This window comes from Lissotriton helveticus, chromosome 5_1 (genome assembly GCF_964261635.1).
Source record: "Lissotriton helveticus chromosome 5_1, aLisHel1.1, whole genome shotgun sequence".
Lineage (NCBI taxonomy): Eukaryota > Metazoa > Chordata > Amphibia > Caudata > Salamandridae > Lissotriton > Lissotriton helveticus.
This window is the reverse complement of record NC_136065.1, coordinates 1,649,109,059-1,649,123,389: the sequence shown is the minus strand read 5'-3', so window position 1 is coordinate 1,649,123,389 and position 14,331 is coordinate 1,649,109,059. Positions and strand designations below refer to the sequence as shown.

Sequence of the window (14,331 nt, the reverse complement as noted above, 5' to 3'; positions counted from 1 at the left end):
CACAAGTATTTAAATAATCAGGGACATCATTAATAAACAGGGAGAATAGGGTAGGAGCCAGGACACATCCCTGGCGAACCCCACGTTCAATAGGAATATTACGAGATAACTCGCCGTTGGGGCCCCACCTAATATTAGCAAAATTGTCAGCATGCAGCTCTACTATTTGAGTTAAAATACATCCCGGCAACCCAGTTTTTTGCAAGGATTTCCAAAGTAAACTCCGTGGGACTAAGTCAAATGCAGCCCTCAGATCGACGAAGGCTACATACAGATGACCTTTTTTCAACTGAACATATTTCCAAATCAGACAACAGAATCGAAAGATTTGGTCTGTTGTACTGGTTTTACTCCGGAAGCCAGCTTGGAATTTGGAAATTATCTTCGTAGCTTCAAGCCAATCATTAATTCTGTACAGGAGGTGTTTTGCATATAATTTTTGGAGTGTGTCCATCAGACTAATTGGTCTGTAATTGGACGGTGTCATTCTGTCCCCCTTTTTGAATATTAACACAACCTCCGCTGCCCGCCAGCTGTCTGGAAAGTTGCAACTTGACGATAGGGCATTAAACAAACGGTTCAGATAAGGGGCCCAGACATCAACTTCGTGCTTATAGAGATCCCCCGGTATTCTGTCCGGGCCAGGGGCTTTTGAATTTTTAAGGTCATTGATCGCCCTTGTAGTCTCCTCCAATGTGAAGTTGAGGGGTTCAATAGGGAAAAAGGACCTTAAATTCCATTGGCTTTCACTATCGAACTGTTTGTAGAGGTTTGTAAAATGGGTTACCCAGGTCATCTCATCCAGAAATACGTCTTTCACGGCTCTCCCAGCATGCCCCCCATTAGCCACCAATCTCCAGAAGCCAACATTATCATTGGTTTTTGCAGCAAGTAACATTTCAGCCCAGATTGATTCCTCCCAGAGTTTTTTAGATGTTTCTAATGTACGTTTGTATTCCACCCTTGCAGATTTTACTTCTTCTTTGGACTTGGTTTTAATGGCAAGCAATAGATTTGATTTGGCAGTTCTGCACGAATGACCATACCATAACTTTCCATGGTTGGCCATTCTGTGGTTTTGCTGTTTCTTTTTCGGCATTTTTGATAAAAGCTTTTTTAATTCAGAAAAAAAGACTTTGTGTAGATCAATAAAATGTTCAAAGTGTTCCGGTAGGAAGGCATGGTCAACAATATGTGTAAATGTTTGTTCAAAAAGAGAATAAACCGATGCTAACACATTACCATCCGCCAAAACACGTGGCCATCTTACTGCACGTCTGTTATTATGTATATGGACGTCCTCACATAAGCTGACTTGGGTAGATTCTGTTGTAATTGGAGTGGTATCACTGACCATTTTCTTGTTGATGTAAAGTTCCAAGGGGTAATGATCACTTTCCCCCCTGCTTACAACTTCCAGATCTATCACAAAGTGCCAAATGCTAAGAGAAACAAGTATAAAATCTAAATTGCTTTTAGCTTTAGAGAAGGTGGGTTTTTTTTGCAGGTCCGATGGGAGTCGGCCATTACCTGCTCTTAGGCCGTGGTCCGCAGAAAGTCTTAGTAATTGGCTGGCCAATGTCGAATATTTGACAAATTTGGTGGTTTCAAGCTGGGGGATGTTATATGCTGAATCCTCATCCTCGAAGACTTCAGAGATGCCCAAAACAGGTTCAAAATTACAATTTAGATCTCCTCCCAAGATGACCGGGACATCTCCAATTACATTCTTCAACAGTAGTTCCAGTGCCTCAAATGTTACCGAAACTTTTGTGTGGCTGGTTGGTCTATTATAGACATTAACAATAAACCATTCAATGCCACACGGGGGAGTGATCCTTAGGGCTAAAATGTCCAAAGAACCTGTATTCACAATTTCCACCTGCATGGCCAAGGTGATTTTTAGCCAAATTAGTAGACCCCCTGATGGTCTTCCTCTGTCAGACTGAACAGCCCTAATGCCAAAGGTTTTGTATCCTACCCGATGAGGTACTTCCATAGCCCAAGTTTCCTGTAGTAGACAAATATCACTGGTGTCAATGTAATTTGCCCACTCGGGATCTTTTAGATTCTTATGGACACCTGCGATGTTCCATGATAGGATAAGTAAGCAAGGATCAGTACTCCGGATGGCAGAGCTGGAATCAACTACACAATCATTGGGCCGGTTGCCAACTTGCAAATTTGTTGTGACTTTTTCTGCAGCCTTTACTGTTCCTCTAGCTACAGTGATTGCATTCCCATCCCGACCACCCACCGTTGTGCAATAGCGTACATTCTCAGACATGTTGAATGATTCCGTTTTCTGTGGTACTAATTTGGACCTATGCAGCATATTCCTTTTAACCAAGTCATCATCAAGCAAGTGTACGACATTTTTTGTTTTGGGATAGCCAATAACCAATCTACAGAAGGCATCATATAATTCATAAACAAAGTCAGGCTTGGAATAACCTTCACTTAATCTACAAAAGGCATCATATAGTTCATAGATACAGTATGGGACAGTGGCAAGTCAATCCACAGCTTCTAGACAATTAAATCTATTGGAAATAGGAATGCCCGACCATATATTATAATCACCATATCTGCCTAAGTTTGGAGTACCAGACCACATGTTATAATCACCATGTCTAGCCAAATTAGGAGCGCTACCATAGTGCTGGTTAACAGGGTTCCAATTAGGGCCGTGGTGAATAGGTCTTGGTGGAGGGTAGAAAAATGATAGAGGTCTGGCTTCAATAGGTGGATTCATACCATATGATTTCCAATTGCAAATTTGCTCGGCACTCTGGGGTTCTTCAAAGGATATGATAATGCAATCGCCCGTGATTGTTTTTACAGATGGCCCTACCCATGGTACCCTCCTAACCATAAGAATCTTACTTTTCATCTGGTTTGGAATGGGTTTATATTTATTTAGCCAAAAAATCACTTTATTTTTTAGTGATTGGAAATTTTCTTCATATTGACTATCCAGTTCTGGTACCCCTGTAAGAACAGCTACAAATGTACTAGCATCAGGTGGTAGATCTATATACCCTCCTCTAAAATTATCGCGAGTGTGATTAGACTGATAATTTGACTTATGGATGACATTTACAGGGATTTTGTCGGGCATGGGTTTGATGCCTGCAGGGGTAGTAAAGGGGTAGACAGGGGGATTAGATTGAGGTTTATTTTGGGCTAATACACTCTGATTGAAAGAGTGAGAGGAAGAGGGAATTTGTGATGGGAGAGTGTTAGTGTGAACCTGATTTTTCTGCATAGGTTTGCTAGTGGTATTTACAGCTAATGAAGTTGAGGGGGTTGGATTCTGTCGGATTATAGTGCTAGTTGCTTGAGTAGTATTTGTATTGTTTACTACCCCCACCTTATTTTGCTGCATGTCCAATGGACTGATATGTGAATTTTTTAATATGACCGGGACGGGAACGGGAGGTACTTCAGTGCAGTTAAGACTTATGCTTGAAAGAGTGATAACACTTTTCTCGACCTCAAGAAGTTGATTCTCGATTCCAGTTAACCTAGTTTCCAGTGGTTTGAGTAGTCTCTTAAGCGTCTCCCATACTATTTTTAAAAATTCTTCTCTTCCACCATCTTGTTCTACTGTGTCACAGGAGACTCTTTGCCCCTCGCTACCTAAGTGGTCAGACATAGTACTGGAGATTTGTTCATCTATGCTGTTGTTAGTGTTGTCTGCATTTACTGGTGCTACATCTTGGACGGTGATCTCGGAAGTTACGATAGGAGTATTTAAAGTATTTAAAGTACCACTCTTGATGTTATGTCTATGTGCTACTTTAACTTTTTTCCTAGCGAAAGCGGTTAGATGTTTGCGCTTTCTTTTGTGCTTTAATGGTGCATTGATAGGTGATTTACTTTTGAGGGACTCTGCCTCCTCTTGCTTCCTAGAGTTGGATGATGCGCTTACATTAGGAGTCATCTCTTCTGATGACTTACAGGACGCCCCATCTAAAAGGACCTCAGCACTCTCCTTTGAGAGGGTCAACTGTGATGGGCTTCCTGACTCAGCCCTAGCTGAAGACTCATGAGGTTCATGGGAGGTGGAGGGAGTTAATTCCTCTGCTGTTGCATGTACCTCGACTAGGGCTATGATTGGTTTTGGACCAGAAATGCGTTCAGGAGTTTTAGAAAGGGCAATGCTGCCTAGGGAAGATTTTTTCCTAAGCGCCAATTCAGTTGAAAGCCTCCTAGCACATTCAAGTTCTGTTGATACTTTGTGCTGTAATTTAGTTATTTCATTATCAATAGAGAGGCTGGTCCTGGTGATAAAGTCATCTAGGGTGCCCGTAGCTTTTTTGGGGATCTTAGTTGCCTTGCTCCGAGTTTCACGTGATGACATTGTGGGGAAGAGATATTACAATAAATAAAATTTAAAATCAAGTATACTAGCAGGGAATACTCAAAAAGTAAAAACCAAGAGATGTGGCCCGGTCCGGTCTTAAACGGTCTCTAACGGCCTAAAACGGCCCTGTCTTTGCCCAGTCTTAGCCCGGGCTGCGTCCCGCGCTGCGGGAGTAGGCTGGTATTTTGAGGCCTCAGGAGGGCGGGGGGCGGGCCAGCAGGGAGAGCGGACCGGAAGGTCTAGCAGGGACTTCTGGGAATTGAAGTCCCTGACGCTCGCAGCCCCGCTGCAGCCACACGCCCGGTGCCGCTTACCGCCTTACTGCCTCAATGCTCCTCACAACCGGCGAGAGATGACTTTCCCCCTTCGAAACAGGCGATGGGGCACCCGCGGAGCGGGTGCGCCGAGAGGTAGATGGGTGCCGGGAGAAGAAGAAGGTGAGCTGCTCTGACTTGCTGATGGCGCTAAAATCCTCCGTTTAGCATGTGAAGCTTTGTACAATAGTGTCCCACTTGCTTGGCCTGGAAGCTGGTGTTTTGAGGCCTCAGGAGGGCGGGGGGCGGGCCAGCAGGGAGAGCGGACCGGAAGGTCTAGCAGGGACTTCTGGGAATTGAAGTCCCTGACGCTCGCAGCCCCGCTGCAGCCACACGCCCGGTGCCGCTTACCGCCTTACTGCCTCAATGCTCCTCACAACCGGCGAGAGATGACTTTCCCCCTTCGAAACAGGCGATGGGGCACCCGCGGAGCGGGTGCGCCGAGAGGTAGATGGGTGCCGGGAGAAGAAGAAGGTGAGCTGCTCTGACTTGCTGATGGCGCTAAAATCCTCCGTTTAGCATGTGAAGCTTTGTACAATAGTGTCCCACTTGCTTGGCCTGGAAGCTGGTGTTTTGAGGCCTCAGGAGGGCGGGGGGCGGGCCAGCAGGGAGAGCGGACCGGAAGGTCTAGCAGGGACTTCTGGGAATTGAAGTCCCTGACGCTCGCAGCCCCGCTGCAGCCACACGCCCGGTGCCGCTTACCGCCTTACTGCCTCAATGCTCCTCACAACCGGCGAGAGATGACTTTCCCCCTTCGAAACAGGCGATGGGGCACCCGCGGAGCGGGTGCGCCGAGAGGTAGATGGGTGCCGGGAGAAGAAGAAGGTGAGCTGCTCTGACTTGCTGATGGCGCTAAAATCCTCCGTTTAGCATGTGAAGCTTTGTACAATAGTGTCCCACTTGCTTGGCCTGGAAGCTGGTGTTTTGAGGCCTCAGGAGGGCGGGGGGCGGGCCAGCAGGGAGAGCGGACCGGAAGGTCTAGCAGGGACTTCTGGGAATTGAAGTCCCTGACGCTCGCAGCCCCGCTGCAGCCACACGCCCGGTGCCGCTTACCGCCTTACTGCCTCAATGCTCCTCACAACCGGCGAGAGATGACTTTCCCCCTTCGAAACAGGCGATGGGGCACCCGCGGAGCGGGTGCGCCGAGAGGTAGATGGGTGCCGGGAGAAGAAGAAGGTGAGCTGCTCTGACTTGCTGATGGCGCTAAAATCCTCCGTTTAGCATGTGAAGCTTTGTACAATAGTGTCCCACTTGCTTGGCCTGGAAGCTGGTGTTTTGAGGCCTCAGGAGGGCGGGGGGCGGGCCAGCAGGGAGAGCGGACCGGAAGGTCTAGCAGGGACTTCTGGGAATTGAAGTCCCTGACGCTCGCAGCCCCGCTGCAGCCACACGCCCGGTGCCGCTTACCGCCTTACTGCCTCAATGCTCCTCACAACCGGCGAGAGATGACTTTCCCCCTTCGAAACAGGCGATGGGGCACCCGCGGAGCGGGTGCGCCGAGAGGTAGATGGGTGCCGGGAGAAGAAGAAGGTGAGCTGCTCTGACTTGCTGATGGCGCTAAAATCCTCCGTTTAGCATGTGAAGCTTTGTACAATAGTGTCCCACTTGCTTGGCCTGGAAGCTGGTGTTTTGAGGCCTCAGGAGGGCGGGGGGCGGGCCAGCAGGGAGAGCGGACCGGAAGGTCTAGCAGGGACTTCTGGGAATTGAAGTCCCTGACGCTCGCAGCCCCGCTGCAGCCACACGCCCGGTGCCGCTTACCGCCTTACTGCCTCAATGCTCCTCACAACCGGCGAGAGATGACTTTCCCCCTTCGAAACAGGCGATGGGGCACCCGCGGAGCGGGTGCGCCGAGAGGTAGATGGGTGCCGGGAGAAGAAGAAGGTGAGCTGCTCTGACTTGCTGATGGCGCTAAAATCCTCCGTTTAGCATGTGAAGCTTTGTACAATAGTGTCCCCCCCCCTTGTCTTTTAGGGACCTGCGACACCAAAGGCTGAAGACAGCGCCACTGCACTATCGCTCACTCTGCGGTTCAAGAATATTTACATTCGGTTTTTGTTTCAACGACAGGATTTAATTTACTGTACTTGCCTGTCTAATACAGTTTGAAAATGTAATAATGTACATATTTTAGAAAAAGAATCAATGGTACGTGTTTTCATAGTACTATGATAAGAGTATTTGTATTGCTTTCACGGGTGGGACACTACACCCAACTGAACTGGAATGCAGCCCAAGGCGATGTTGCACTGCGTCTAAGCCATACTAAAGTTTTCGCAACAAAGCCCAGTCAGCAACACACCGCCCGCCGCCGCTAACATTAATTAGATGAGGCCACGCACAACATGCCCCTAAACCAACATGCCTGCCCCATGGCCATATACTGCCCAGAAAATACATGCAGAAATACCTGCAGCAATGCCCAGAAACATACGTGCTGCAGCACCCCAATCCCGGTGGTAAAAACTTACACTCCGTTCGGTCTCGAGTGCCTCCAGACGTAGTCTCTTGCGAACGCACATAGCAGGCCGTCATTTCCAGACCAAGCCCTCTCCTGCCGTAGATCTCCGTGCGAGGCCGCTGCTTCAAAAACGACCTCGTAGTCTGCTTCGGTCGGCCCCTGGACGCATGTCGATTCCTGCCAGATACCAACATGCCCGCTGTTCGACTCCTCAGCAACCCGCGGCTTCCGCACCGTATACCCTGCAGAGGAGAGAGAAAAGACAAACAAGAAGCCCCGAGCACGGGGCATGACACGATGTGGGGGAGCGTCCAGGGAACAAGAGGGTCTCCCGGGCACTCCCCGCTTCTTTATCCATGAGGGGCCTGATGAGGGGTGGCTACGCCCCCCACCCAGCCCCTCCTGCGGCCCGCCCCCCTGACCCGGATGTCCTACAATGCCATCCAGGTCAGGGAGGGCGCCAACCAATCGGTGGTGGGGCGCGCCCAGGAGGGCATGCCCCACCACCGAGATGCACAGAGGAGGAGGCGGTCGCCGCGCCGCTATGCGGGCGGGGGGGCCAAGAGCCCCCCCTTTTCATTTGTAGAATAATAAATATGATGAAAACATTGTTGTCACGGGATAACCATATACTGAGGAGCTGCAAACAGTGCTGTATCAGCTACTTACAATACAATTTAAGTGAAAGACATATCAAAAGAAGAGCGTCATCATATTAATGTTTCTAGTCAACATAAGAGTTGCACCATAGCAGCTTATGGTGCTTTCTGCTCAGATTGTGCCTCCAATCCCACATTGATTTTTTAATTCTTTGCAGGTTAAAAAACACAATTCCTGCTCAAAGTTAACTTTTTAAAACCATTCAACCTATTACATTTATTTCTCTAACTTGTGAATGTGGTCCATGTTCTCTTTTCCTCATCCCCATCACGATACTCCTTTTCCCGAAATCAGGTTCACTTCTTTATCCAGCCCACCCTTCCAAGGTCACCAAATCTATGAAGCGATTCTGCTTTTTCTCACATTCTCTCTATGTACAAGATACCTTGTATCATTTGAATGGACAGCAGGAGAGTCGGATATTTATGGTTAGTGGGGGTGGGGTTTTGAAGATTAACCTCATTTGACTAAGAGCCGAGGCATCTGGGAGGAAAAGTATTTTAAGGGGGATGAAGTTCACATCTCCTTGGTGAAATTTCTAGATCCTTATTTCATCCTTTCTGTGGATGCAGACTCAGTCGGAACAGAGGTCATAGTCCTCGCTCTGACTTTCAAAGGAACTTCAAATATGCATGGCTTATTTGGCTTTGACCGGCAGGGCTTGCCCGGCGGGGTGAGAATGGCGTTTGTCAGGCGTTCGTCAGGCGATCGATGTTTGTTTTGATGCACTTTATTCTTTTGTTTACCTCTGAGGCGGAAAGCCGGAGGACTGTATTTTGCTCTGTGTTTTAAAACTTACTTGTCACTTGCACTGCTTTTAAAAACCTACTCACTTGTTTCAGACGCGCTTGCCTAACGCGCCGAGCAGCCCTCCTGACACCCCCTGACACAGCGGAACATAGCGCTGATACAGGGAAACCCCTCAAACCGCCATCGCGGCTCGAAGGCGTAGACACGCCCACAACGAGGCCACGCCCACATCCCTCGCCTCAAATGTGTCGGCCATACCAGCGCAGCGGACGAGCGCAGCGGGAGCGCCGTTTGCGCGCCGGAGGCGCGCCTAAGGCAAGCCCGTCTGCGCCCGTCCGCGCACGGCCGGGCTCAGGGCCAGAACCCATGCCGGACCTAGCTTCCCCTAGGGTAAGCTTCTCGCGTCGGGACCTCCTCAGTCTCAGACCCAGCAATGATAGCTCATGTAACTATGTCCATGATCTTGACGGACCATTTACCAGCTGCACACTCTGCTGCCCAGTTCAGCTACATCTCCACAGTCGACCCGCCATTCCTTCGGCTCTTAAACTGGCCACTCTGAACTGTCGCTCACTCCCTATGCACGCGCGGTTCATTAATCACCTAATAGAAGACCACGAGATCGACATTTTGTTCCTCTCTGAAACATGGCTTACCGACCACTCGGACTCAGACGTTGTTCGAGCCCTCCCTCCGGGCTTCCTTATCCAATCCCAACCTCGTCCTTCAGGCAGAGGAGGAGGACTGGCCATCATCTACCGGGACTACCTCTCTTGCAGAGCCAACGACGCCCATATCCTGGACTCCGAAAGCCTCTATTTTACCATCCAGTTAGCGCCGACTAGCTCACTGTCCGGCCTCCTAGTTTATCGTCCCCCTGGCCACTCTGGCCCTTTTGCCAGTGCTCTCTTAGAAGCCATAGCGTCTCAGGCCCACTCCACATCTAACTTCGCGATACTAGGAGACCTCAACATCCACTTCGATGACCCCCTAGATACAGGGGCAGTCGACTTGATTGCAGAACTGGCTGCCTACGGTCTCCACCTCATCAACTCTGGAGCCACACACACTAAAGGTCATTTACTCGATCCAGTGTTTACCAACATCCCCACCCTTCAAGCCAAAGAGTCCCTACCCCTCCCATGGACGGACCACTTCATGGTCTCTCTCCGCCTACCAGGAGCCTTCAAGAAACTCCACAAACCCACCACCTATACCAGGAACAGGGCATGGGCCAGACTCTCCGCACAGGAATGGGCCAGAACCCTGAACTCTACCACCGCTACCCCTTCGGAAGATCCGGTCACCGCAGATAGCAAATTCAGGGAGTGGATCTCCATGTCACTCGACTCTATCCTCCCCTTAAAAACCCGTGAGGATAAAAACGGGAAATTAGGATCTGCCCCATGGTACACCCCGGAACTCCGGACTCTCCGCAAAGACTGCAAAAAAGCAGAGCGACTATGGAGGAAAGACTGGCTGCACGCCAGCAAGGAAGCCTATCAGAGGTCGGTGAGAATCTACAAATCAACCCTGAAGCTCACTAAAGCCTCACACTACGACACTAGAATAAAAAACTCCACCAACTCGGCAAGGGAATCCTTTCTCATCGCCAAAGAGCTATTGAAAATACTAGCTCCCCCCTCATCCATCACTCCCCCGGCGGACAGAAGTGATGAATTGGCTAACTACTTCAACTCCAAAATCGCACGTATTCTAGTCTCCCTCCCCCATCCCTGCCTGCTGAACCACATGGACAATGATGCATCTGCCAACCTCTCAGGAAACATCATGCATCCTCAGCTGACCGCTTTCAGAGCAGTAACACTGGACGAAGTAGGCACAACCACGGCCAAAATGAAAAGCGGCTCCCCTCTAGATCCTGCCCCCATTAGATTCCTGAAAACAGTAGCCCCTGTCATCGTGCCTACGATCACGGAGCTGATAAACATCTCGCTATCTCAAGGCTCTGTCCCCCCAAGCTGGAAGAGTGCAGTAGTCAAGGCACTCCTAAAAAAACCTCATTTGGACCCCCCCGACATGGCGAACTACCGGCCAATCTCACTCCTCCCATGCGTCAGCAAAATGGCCGAGAAACTGGTCAATGGGCAACTGTCACAGTTCCTTGAATCAAACAACCTTCTGCGGCAGTCACAAACTGGATTCCGCCCGGGCCACGGTTTAGATACCGCCCTTCTCGCTGTCATCGAGGAGGCAAGGTGCATCCTGGATTCAGGAGGGTCACTGGCAGTGATCCTCCTGGACCTCAGCGCAGCCTTCGACACGGTTAACCATCGTGTCCTACTCCATCGGCTGGCCGTGGCAGGGCTCGCAGGTTCGGCGCTCACATGGATAGAATCCTTCCTTTCAGGGTGCTCGTTCCAAGTATGGGATGGCAACTCCCACACTGCCTCCCTCCCAATTGCGAGCAGAGTCCCCCAGGGGTCATCCCTAAGCCCCACTTTATTTAACGCCTACATGGCCCCCCTCGAGGATGTCGTCCCCCCTTCGGGATTAAGATAGTGAGCTATGCGGACGACACGCAATTGGTTGTCTCACTCTCACATCTGGACAATCACCCAGACAATCTGCCGAACTGCCTCCAGCAAATTCACCACTGGATGTGCGAGTCATCGCTCAAGCTAAACGGATCATAGACAGAAGTCATGCTTTTGGGCAAGCAATGGACCACCATCCCCTCTTCGGTCTGGCCAGACGTCTTCGGGGAAGTACCCACCCCGAAACAAGTAATTAAGACCTTAGGAGTCTGGCTGGAACCCGAGCTGTCTCTGAAAACCCAAGCAGCCAAAACAGCAGGCACCTGTTTTGGTCTCATGCGCTCCATCCGCAGGATCCTCCCACTACTTCCGCCCCTATCTAGGAAACTCTTGGTCCAAGGCCTGATCCTTGCGCGGCTAGACTACAGTAACACGGTCTATCTAGGAGCTCCTGAAGCCACTATGGCTAAACTTCAGCGTACGCAAAACGCAGCTGCCCAGCTCCTTATGAATCTCCCTTCCAGAGTCTCAGCCAGACCAGCGATCAAGGCCCTCCACTGGCTTCCAATACGACAAAGGGTAGAATTCAAGGCCCTGTTCACCGCACACAAACTTCTCAACGGTCTCGGCCCTGCTATCCTGAGAGACCTGGTTACCCCCTACAAGGCCCCCAGATCCCTACGCTCGAACAATGAGCGTCTGGCCAACGTCCCCAGATACAGGAAGGCACGCACCGGCGGTCAACGCTTTTCTGTAAAAGCATCCTCAGGATGGAACTCACTTCCTCGCCCCCTGAGGCAGGAACCCAGCCGTCTCCTTTTCCGGAAAAAATTGAAAACGCTGCTGTTCCCAAAATAAAGTCCCCTCTCCCCTCTGATCTCCACAAATGCTACAGCGCGGGATGCCTCCGGGTCACCAGGCGCTCTATAAATCGCTAAATAAATAAATAAATAAATAAATAAATAAGGGGTGAGGCAATAGTTTGTGGTTCAATGGTTTTCATGAAGTCTTCTTGATACGATGAAAGCAGGAAAGTGAAGCTTGTCAATAAGCAAACTTAAGACAATGTGTGACTCCTAGAAAGAATGACTTGGAAACAACATACAGAAACTCACATATAAAAAGGCCCTGATGAGGCTTGAACTCATGACCCCTGGTTTACAAGACCAGTGCTCTGCCACGGAGCTACAAGGCCAGCCTGCCTGCAGTATGTAAATCGCTTCATGTATTCTTACTGCGGTATGAAGATATCTATGATTTTGAGACTCTGTATGGAAATGCAGTTGCATTTGAATGTCTACATGCGTGCACAAATTGAAGAGCATGCTTAAGACACTTTTCTTGGAAGTAGGAAAAACTCCATTTTGATTTGAGAACATAAGAGTATTCACATTTATGACCATACTGATATCTCTAGTTAGTATGTCCGCAATCAGTGACAGATAGAGAACTCACTTATTAGAAGTGATCTGTCTCTGTGGGGCAGACATATGTCAACAGTCATACACTTGAGATGGCTGAAACTTTAGGAGTAAGAGCTGCTTTCTTATCAGTCTATCTATCCAAACTGGTTAGAAGGCCAGGAGTGAGGGAAAGGCAATCCTCTGGACACTTCATGAAAGATCTAATTTCAATTAAGCACAAAACACTTCCCTTAATTTGACATAATTGCCAAAATGGAATAGTCAGTTGGGCCCTTCTAGTGGATTATAGCTGTGTCTTGAAAGAGAGTGTAATTGTACTACGAGACATGCCCACCTTCAAAAGAGTGTCTGATGGCGTTCCAACGAAGGTGGGATTCCAACCCACGCGTGCAGAGCACAATTGATTAGCAGTCCATCGCCTTAACCACTCGGCCACCTCGTCTGCCTTAGGTGACTATGTTTCATTTTTTAGGAAATTCTTACTATGTGCTAATTACAAATAATCATAAGTTTCTCCTAGACTGTGTCAGAACTGGCAAATGTATGTGGTGTTCAATAGACAGAGCACATGATATAGCAGAATTATCAAATCTTTTCCATTAGGACTGTAGTTTTTAATAGTCATGATAACATGCTAGCATGTGAGTCGATCTTGCACAGTGAATAAGGGAGCAGTGCCAGTATCTACTTGGTCAGCTCTAGATGGCTCAACTGGGGAGATATGAGAATAGTGAGCTCCAGTGGTGCAATCGGTTAGCGCGCGGTACTTATACAGCAGTACTTGCATTGAGGCATGCTGAGGTTGTGAGCATGGTCAGCGACTGGCTACCGCCCCCCCCATCTGACCACACCAACCCCAGAAACATGAACAAGAGGCCTGGTTATCTTTGGAAGGCGGGGGCTAGTCCCCCGGCCGTATTTATTAAGATATGAAATTAAAAAAGGTTTTTAATTGCACGGTCAACAATTTATACAAAAATCAGCAGGACATTAGATACAATATCGTCAACAAGTTTGAGAGGCTAACCTGTAGAAAAGTCAGCCCATAATGCACCGGATGCCCAGGCTGCTGGTGCAGGGCGACTCTTCGTTTCCATCTTGAATAATTACCAAATAAAGAGACGGGCACTGGAAGCAGGAAGACAAGGACAGAGTTTATTTCTCATGAGGAGAGCATGTCATTTGGGACACTCGCATAGTGTCTTCGGGAGGTGCTCTAACAAGTTTCTCTGAGGCTTCGCCTTTTATACACAGGTTCGTGGCACACAGGCATCCTTTATTACAATCAATACATTGTGAAGTATGAAGATGTTCCAACACGTGGCTACAGTAGGGGCCCTTATCCTCCATGCAATAGGAGGGGGCTGTCACGCAGCTGAGTGTTCTGCTGATTCCATTGGAATGTGTGTGCCTGATCGAATCTCAGGGGGTGGGGCGGTCATGATCAATAGTGGCTTCTTTCAAGAGAGACGAGTGCATACAGTAGTGGGCAATAAACTGTATCCTCAGGCTAAGGGATGACCAGCGGTCCGTGCAGACATTCAGGCTCAGAGGTCGGGGTCATCAAAGGAGGGGTATTCATGGAAGGAAAGGAGGTGTTGGTCAGGCGCGGGGTGCGATTCTCAGAGACAGAGTCATGCGGGAAGGGAGGGCTCATGACTTGTACATGTGAGAGCGGGGGCGGTCAGGGTGCATGGGGGAAGCTTGCAGGGTCAGGGAAGGGGCGCTGGTGATCAATCGCAAGCAGAGAGACCATGGTACCTAAAATGGCTGTCGAGTACGTGTGTGCATGGGTCTATGCTAGCGGGATAACACAGTCAGTGTTTTAGCGATATCTGTTCTGCTTACAACAAGGGGTACA

At 49.2% G+C, this 14,331-nt stretch overlaps 2 non-coding genes across 2 annotated transcripts; both read right to left on the bottom strand.

The window, feature by feature from the left end:
* Positions 1-12,169: 12,169 nt before the first annotated feature.
* On the bottom strand, positions 12,170-12,241 carry TRNAT-UGU (transfer RNA threonine (anticodon UGU)). The gene has a single exon. It is a non-coding gene; the product is annotated as a tRNA-Thr (tRNA).
* A 589-nt stretch (positions 12,242-12,830) lies between these two features.
* On the bottom strand, positions 12,831-12,912 carry TRNAS-GCU (transfer RNA serine (anticodon GCU)). Its single transcript has one exon. It is a non-coding gene; the product is annotated as a tRNA-Ser (tRNA).
* Positions 12,913-14,331: the final 1,419 nt, after the last annotated feature.